This window comes from Manis pentadactyla, chromosome 11 (assembly GCF_030020395.1).
Source record: "Manis pentadactyla isolate mManPen7 chromosome 11, mManPen7.hap1, whole genome shotgun sequence".
NCBI classification, from domain to species: domain Eukaryota; kingdom Metazoa; phylum Chordata; class Mammalia; order Pholidota; family Manidae; genus Manis; species Manis pentadactyla.
Window position 1 is genome coordinate 4,067,429 of NC_080029.1, and position 8,616 is coordinate 4,076,044.

Below are 8,616 nucleotides of genomic sequence, written 5' to 3' on the forward strand. Positions count from 1 at the left end.
GTGCTAACAAGCATGCACCCTGGCACAGTGGCTGCAATTGGAGCAACTACTTTGCTGAGTTTGTAGTAATCTGCTACTGTTATCCAAGATCCCTCAGATTTTCCTGGGTCAGACAGGCAAATTAAATGGAGATGTGTCAGGGACCACCACTCCTGCCTCCTCTGGGTCTCTAAAAGTGACATTCCTCTGGGCCATTCCCCCATGTGTGACATTGCTTTTGGTTTACATTCTTGGCACAGGTAGGGGAAGATAGTTTCAGACAAGGCCAAGGTTGGGCTTGTACCAACTACCAAATATGTCTACTTGAATTACTCGTTACTCAGGGAAATAGCCATTGGTTGCCACACCTGGGTCAGGAATCCATTTACCTGGCCCCCATTGGTATCATTCTAATGGATACATTCAGTCTCTAGAGTGTCACCTCAAATTCTGTGTTCAGTGGCCTTCAACCTGCCTGAGTATTCTCCTCTCCCAGGTGAGGATCCTCAGCGGACAGCCTTACAGTCATCTGGGGGAAACCAAGCATCCTTACCGTGCACATTTGTGGTGGCCCAGGGTCCGTCCTCCTGGAGATAACCCACCTTCTTACAATAGATTCCTGGTCTGAATACTGGTTCTGGAGTGGAAACTGGGCAAAGAATTGTAACTTTTATTGGGGAAACTGCCTTCAGCATCTGATCACCCATTCTTGACTTCTTTTTATTGTACAGATTGCACTTTACCCTCTTGGGTAGTTCAGCTATTTTGCCCCCTGTTCTATTAATGAGGTTAATCATTTCCAAAGCCCCCTGCTAGAACCATCTAGTGGGACAACAAATTCTTCCCAGAAGAGGGGTGGATAAGAAGACACACCAGGATGGGCTTTCCGACTGCCCCTGAGCACACGTCTTGCAGGCAGAAGGCAAAGAACGGCACACCAGGCAGAGGGAACAGCATATGCAAAGGCTCAGAGGCAGGGGGATCACGGTGAGTCTGAACTGTGAGGCTCGAGAAAAGGCCTGGCGGGGAGGGCTGGGGACATACCGCTGCAGATCCAGAAAGGATGTTTGTGTCCCAGTCCCCCACCTACTCCAGATGGTTTTCCTCCCTTAATACTGCCCTGTGCCTGGCGGCCAACAGGGTAAACTTTCTAATGCATAAACCCAGTCTGTGTTATCACCTGTGTAAAGTCCTCCATGGCTCCCCACTGCTCTCTAAATGAAGCCCACACTCCTTCGTGTGGCACAGATGCTCCGTCTGGGCTGACCTCTGCATCCACCCAACCTCCTTCCCTGGATCTGCCTCCGTTCTCCTGCCCTCACGCATACGTGTTCTGTTGCAGCTCTGCTCCCACCCTGGGGCCTTTACGCCTCTGCTCCCACCCCATGGCATATCCTTCCCCCATTTGTTTTCTGGTTAATTCCTACTCAGTCCTTAGAGCTGCGTCCTCCAGGAAGCCTTCCCTGACCCGTCTCCTCCCCGGAGGCCCCCACCCTGCGCAGCCATCTGTTATCCTGCAGGAGAGCTGCTGTCTCTGGTCGGAACTGTGGCCTACTCTGGGCGGAGGCTGTCAAGCAAGGCGGGGGGCTGTGCTGGATTCCTCTCTGAGCCCCAGCCTCCAACCCACTGCAGTACAGGGCTGCGCAGCCTGCAGCCTGAACGAGAGGCAAGGGAGGAGAATTGATGCCCTTAAGCTCTGAAAGACATTTCCCCAAGCAGCTGGCGCGGCCCCCACCCGCTCCGGAGGATTTTCCAATCTGTTCCAGAAAGGCCCAGCTCTGAGTGTGCTGGGATCATCCGGGGACGCGGTGAGGCCCACTTCCCTGGCCCTGGCCGCGAGCAGAGCACGTCTGACGGCCCTTCCTCCTGCTTTTCCCTTTAATGATTGGCAACAGTGTGATGGGAGTGGAGGGGAGGTGGGCCTCCCGGAATCCGCCTCTCCTTGGCAGCCTCTGGCCACGTCCAAGACCTCGCTCCAGAACACACAGCATCCTCGCACAGTGTGGGAGGGGGCCCTGGCCTGCGTCACTCAGAACTCCAGCAACCTGCAGCGGTGGTGATGGGGACGGGGTGACTGGACCTCAGAGGTGGGTCCTGGGGAGCCTGGGCTGACCACCCGGCCTCTCTGCTTGGAGCTCCTGGACTCGTGTGCTGCGGGGCTGGAGAAGCTCGTTGTTGGCTCCCGGCAGCTGAGGGGCTCCTTCTGGCCCAGGAGCTGAGGGGGAAGGCAAGAGATGGCTGGGGGTGGGGGGTGGTGGGTGGAGGCAGAGGGGACAAGGGCCTGCCTGGGTCAGCTGCGGGCACGGCCTGTGCCAACATGACGGGCATCTCCTGGGATTTCCAGAGACTAAGCGGAAACCCTTTGCAAAAGGGGCTTGCTCCTTGCTCCTCCTGGCACCAGCTGGGATCTTCTGGGAGTTGTTTTGCTCATGGTAATTGGTGAGAAGTTTACTTCTAAAAGTCTGCCCAGAACCCCAAAGTGGAAGCAGGCAGAGGGCCAGCAGGAGTAGAGAATGTTCTTTTCAAACACATTTTTATAGAAGTATGTTTGGGTCTGCTCTTTGGACCCTGCGAGCTTAGAATTTGAAGTGATTTAAACAGGACTGTGCGGGGGCTCCGTGGGCTCAGAGAGGCCCTGGAGGGCAGAGGGGTGTCCCTGGCCCTGGAGAGCCAGGCGTCCCGGGGCAAATGACCTCATGCTAACCACAGGCACTTCTTATCTGTGCATGAGAGCTGGCCCCTTGGGGTGCCATTGGCTTGGCATGTGGCCTGGTGCAGAGAGTAGAGTAGGCGGGGGCTGCCCGGCCTCCGCTGCAGTCAGTCAGAATTCAGTGCCCTTTGCCAAGTGCTCGGCCGGTGTAGGAAGGCCTGTGTTTGCCCAGCTCAGGCCCAGCTCTGACCCTGAACTCAGCTGGTGTCCTCTCTGCGAGGATGGCAGTCCCCCAGCCACGCTGCGGTGTCCATGGAATGAACTGGAGACGACGCAGAGGAGGAGAGAAACGACGCCCCACAGCCCTTTTGCACGGCGGGGCAGTATTACCGGGGAAGGAAAGGGTTTCCTGAGCATGGGGCCACAAGCCCGGCCACCCACCTCTTCCCTGCTGGGTGATGGCATCGAGTCTCTTGCTGGGCCTCAGTTTCCTCATCTGTCAAGAGGGGGTAGGTCGGACTGTTTGTTCTTTAGAGTCCCATCTGACTCTAAAATTTTGTCATGTGCCTCTCTCCGCCTTGGTTTCCCACCTGTAAGAGGAGCTACTTTAGGGAGCGGCTTCAGAAAAGGAAGTGTGAGGTTTTATTTGCAGATCCTGGTATCTCAGAGAGAACCAAATTTAAAAATGGTGAAAAATGGGCGGGATGGTGTGTCTCCAGCCTCCCCCTGGGGACGAGGGTGGCCTCCTCAGAGCTGTTTCCCCCCCACCCTTGCAGGCGGTGCCTGTCTGCACGCCTTGAGCACCTCTCCCGGGGAGAACTTGAAGAAGCTGGGTGTCCCCAGGGTGTGCGTGGCACGGACTGGCACCCTCACAGCCTCTTCCTTTGCTCACGTTTGGCAAGGGGCCTGACGCTCATGACACGGGAGCCATTCCAGAGCCTTGCAGGAATGGATTACAACCCTTGTGGGGCCTGGTGAGAGGGGAAGTGGGGCCCACGTGTGTCGCCTCACTCCACAGACTGAGTTTGTGGCTGGCCCTGGGCCCGCCTCAGTTTCAGAAGCGTGGTGGACCTTGCGGAGCCCAAGACCCAGACAGGTATGTGGGTGGGCCTTTTACATTATGGTGCATTCGGCTTCATGGGTATTAGGAAAAAGTTACCTATCAAATCTGTGATTTCACTGAGTTTATTGCCTAGAAGAAGAGCAAGGTTTAAAGACAGACTAATGAAGATTAAATTTAAGGAACATATTGGGTAAAAATGGTCTACATTAAGGATGATGAAAGAGCCAGGCCTTGGAACAAACAGGCTGTACAGGGCGCCTGGTCAGCCCATCTGCCCTACACAGCCCCGGCTCCACGAGCGCTGGGTGAGCCTGGCACCTCCCACCCTGAAGCCCTCTCCCTGGGCCCGGCCTCTGCTGGTGTCCAGCACACTCATTCTGTCTCAGGAAACACGTCTGCAAGAATGTCCCCCCACATTAGCCCCTCCTGAGTCCTCCGCCATCTGACGAACACCCCCCTCTGCCCCTGCAGCCGCCGTCTGAGTGGCCCCTTAGGAGTGGTCTGCCCACACTCACATGGCTCCTGCCCCCCCCCCCCATGCTGCCTGTGGTCCTCTGAGGACCCCCTTCACCAGCCTCGGGGCGTTGTGTCCTTAGACCTGCTTTTGGGGCCTCCTCCTTATTCCCCTCTTCTCCGACCTCGTTTCCTGCCTCAGCATTTACCACTAAAGTGAAGCTGATGATCCCATGCTCACCCGCCGGGCCGTCTTCTGAAATCCAGACCTGCATGTCCATCTGCCTCCAGGGCATCCCACCTTGGGCCCGGCGGGCAGCTCAGGCCCCTGCTGGAGCTGAGCCCCGGATCAGACTGGCCGCTGGTCCGCCTCTTCCTCAGCTGGCTCTGTCACCGCCTAAACTCCACCAGCCCGGTCCCAGCCCCTCTCCGTGTTCGCTGTGTCCTTCCACCTCTCGAGTGCTCCGGGTCTGTCTGCGTCTCTCCGTCTTTCCGCCTCCACCTGCTCTGAGCACTGCCATTGCTCACACCTCAGAGGCCAAACTGCATCTTCAGTCCACGTGGACAGAGCAGCCAACAGGATGGCTGAAAGACACAAGGGCTCAAACCACTGCCCCACTTAGAGCCCTCCTCTCTGCCAGCCTCCCTTTCCCCTGGATAAGACCCAGGCTCCCTGACTCCTGGTACAGAACCAGAGAAGCAGCTGCAAGAACACACTTCTGTTGCCAGCGGCTTAGCTTAGGGTGGCTATTAATTTCCTTAATGACTGTGTGCACACAGGCCAGGCTCCCATGGCTGCTCTGCAGAGTCTGCAGCCCAGGCTCCTTCTGCCTTGTGGCTCTGCTGTCCTCATGGGTCTGAAGTGGCTGTCTGAGCTCCTGCCATCACAGTGGGGAGGGAAGGATGGGGTGGCCACACCTGGCCACCGAGGAGGCTATGAAATACTGGTTTTGGATGGGCATGCCAACTCTTTTATTACTACAGGAGAGGAAAGATTGGGGAGACAATCAGAATTCCCTCCCAGGAAAGCATGGTTTGCCCCAACCCTAGGAACCCCTCTCAAGCTCAGAGTCCATCTGTAAAACTTGCTGTTTTACAAAGAAGTAAGAGCTTGTTTGGGACAGCGCCTTTTCGAGGTGGCTGTGAGGACCCAGTGGGATGGTACGTGCTGAGTGCTGGGGCATAATCAGGTACCTGCCCAACGGGGCCTTTCTCCTGCCTGGCCCCGGCCCCGGCCCAGCACCTCCGTTTTGCCATCTCTGGCTTGTAAACTCTGGGTATGGCTTTTGAGTCAGCACATAGTAGGGCCAAACAAAGGTGGCTTTGCGGTGTCTGCCTCGCTGCCTCTTCCGTGCGTCTTTGGCACACGAGGGCTGGGGGGGCAGCCTCAGGAGATGCGGCTGGCAGGGTGGGCACAGTTGGTGCGGCAAACAGCCTGTCAACTCCAGAAGCTTCTGGCACATTGTTGAAGCGACTAGATGACTTTGAGAAGTGTCTGCGTGTTTTTCCCCAAGTGCAGTTATTTTTGCCGCTGTGAAATGTTCTGAAATCTGACAGTTTTGTTTTGAGTCTTAGCCCGATGTGAAGAGGGAAAGGAACACTGCCTCCCGGTTCCGTGGCGCCCGCCCCGTGGGGTCCCCTGAGGACACCCAGATCCTGGCAGAGGTGGCCAAGGAGGAGCTGGGCGACCGAGGTCTCCTGGGGGTGAGCATACAGTGAGTGGGTCAGGCTAGGAGCCCCCAGACCCATTCCAGGCACGAGACCCAAGGGCTGATTTGGCCAATGTGAAACACCTACTGTGTGCCAGGCCCTCCCCCAGCAAACATTTGTTGAGCACCTACTATGTTCAGTGGCTGGACATAGATTATGCACCTACCATGTACTAGTCCACCATGCACCAAATGTTTGCTAAGCCCCCACCACGTGGTACAGAGCCCAGCATGGGAGGCTCAGCACAGAAGTGACAAGATCACCTCTTGCCATGCTTGTGGTGAGGAGGCCACTGAAGGGCTGCTGGCCCCAGAGGAGAGAGAGAAGACTCGCAGTGGTCCCTGCTCTCCTGAGGGCCTGGCCCTGGAGGGGATGCTGCCGTGGTGCGGCGAGGGCGGGAGCCTGACTGCACCTGGGGGTTTGACATTGCCCTGGCCTTGTTTCCGCCCCCATCCCCATCTGGCTCATCCTTCTCCTCCCAGGGTCACAGCTCCCCACAGCTGGGCCAGAGACCTCTCCTCTCCCCACTGAGGCATGTATACCCTCCCTCCAGCTGGCCTCACTCAGCCACAGGGCCAGGAGCCCCACCGCAGCGGCACCCAGGCCCTGCTCAGGAGGTCGTTACCTGTGGGGCCCTCCAGGCATCTCACGTGGTGTCCCTCCCTCATGCGGCCCCTATCCCGGGCACTGCCCTTGGCCCTGCTGCTGCCTTCTGATTTGGTGGGGGGAGGCCCAGGACTCTGAGCACGCGGATTGGCCAGTGGCAGGTGCCATCAAGAGCTTTACCTGCATCCCTTTGCTGAATCCCAACAACCTCCTTGGGAGGTGACAGCGATTGTGATCTCCGTTGCCACAGGCGACAAGGTGGAGGCACTGATGAATAAATGGCCTGAGGACACACGCACAGAGTCCAGTATTTCCTGAAAAAGCAAATCATCTACTTAACTCCCAATGATCGCTGGGGGAATTGAACTGTAGCAACAGTAATTGCATACACGTGTGAACGTGGCTTCGTGTTTACACAGTACTTCTCTAGATTGCTATGGAGACGATGGGCATAGGGAGTAACTGAGAAGCGCTCTGCCGTATATTCCTGGTTGAAAAGACAAAAACAAAATATGGCAAGGTCTGCTCCCTGCCTCCCCAACCTGTGCTCTGGGACCTGCATGGAGAGGCACTGTTGCAGTATCAGTTGGGTTACAGGGTGGGCAGCTGTGACAAAGACCCCCACATCACCATGAGCAAAACGAGGGTGTTTCTTTTCTTTCATTCAGCACGAGCCACACAGGGCTGAGGTGGCCCTTCCCTGGTGTCCAGGGTGCAGCTGCTTCTATCACAGTCCTGCTGCCTTCAGGCCCCATACACCCTGTAGCTCAGGGGGGTCACACCTGCCATCAAATGCATAATGCAGCCAGGGAAAGAGGAGAAGAGAGCGGGGCGCGTGGCCCTCTCCCAGGAAGCTGCCTGTGGCCCCGAGGCTCCCATCCCATTAGCTGGAAGTTGGCCGCATGGCCACATCTAGTGGCAAGGAAGGTGGGGAATGTCATCTTCTGTGGGTGGCTCTGTGCCTGGCTCAGACCTCAAGAGCTCTGCTATTAAGGAAAGAAGGGGCAGATTAAGGAAAGGTGGGGGACAGCAAACAGTCTGCACCACCATCCGCCTCTCGGGCCAGCGCATTTCCAGGCAGACTCCCCCCTTTGTGCTCTGAAAGCACTGAGACTCTTGGGTGGGACACAGCCCTCATGCCCCCTCCAGGCACTGTGCCCTGCCATGCCCAGGGCCTCTGGGTGCTGCGCATCAAGGCCAGACCCTGCATGAACCGGGAACCTAAAAACTATAAAAGGGAAAGGCACATGTGTGCACCCCCTTTGCAGACGAAGGTCGTGCGGAAATAACCCTCAGGGAGGGAGAAGGAACAGCAACGAGGCGGGTCCTGGTCTATGGGGGTGACCAACTCGGGCGGGGCAGGGTGGGCTGCCGGCCCGGGTGGCAGCCCTGTCTCTGCTCCCTGGGAGGAACACCTTGCCCACTGTCCCCACGTCCTGCTGGGTCCTCTGGGACCACCTGTTTGTCACCTCATCCCTCAGCCCACACCCGAAGTGGGCAGTGCTGCGTGTGCGCCTTCTGGCGGCCACTCAGCTTTCGTAACATGTTCTGACTATGTCCACATTTCTGGGGTGTCCAGGAATTTCTTTAAGGGGCATGTCAAAAAAACAACACACTTTTGAGAGCCAGGCTTGCAGTTAATTTGGAAATACATTTCCCTCTAAAATGTAGGGAGTTTCTGGTCTATTTGCATCTGATTAGTACCATACCACATATAACCCCTCCTAAATCTTGTCCAGACCTGGCTTGTATTCTTATTAAGCTGGTCTTTTATCTTCAGGCCACTCTTCTCGGCTCATCTTCCTCTTGCTCATTTAAGAGCTACTGACATGATGTTACCTGAACCGACGGGCCTGGGCAGGGGGACAGAGTTTCGTGGTGCTGGGCTGGCTCCCCTGGATCTGCTGAGAATGAACTTTTCTTGGGTGGGGCATGGGAAGGCCAACCTCTTATCTTCCCCCGAGAGCGTATGTGCAAAGCTGTCTCTGTAACTCCTGCACCCCTTCCCGCGGTGGCTAGCAGCAGCTGACACACACCTACATTTTTTCAGACCAGTTCTGAAGTTCTAGGGTGTGGTTGGCTTTTCAGGCATCACAGAGAATGTTTTTATGACAGGCTCTTCACAGTACAAGGGTCAGCAGCTTTTTTGCTTATG

At 56.5% G+C, this 8,616-nt stretch overlaps 1 long non-coding RNA gene across 1 annotated transcript; it reads left to right on the forward strand.

The window, feature by feature from the left end:
* Positions 1-3,457: 3,457 nt before the first annotated feature.
* Positions 3,458-6,755, forward strand: LOC130679449 (uncharacterized). Its single transcript, XR_008992390.1, has 3 exons — positions 3,458-3,725; positions 5,721-5,849; positions 6,338-6,755. It is a non-coding gene; the product is annotated as an uncharacterized LOC130679449 (long non-coding RNA).
* The last annotated feature ends 1,861 nt before the right edge of the window (positions 6,756-8,616 follow it).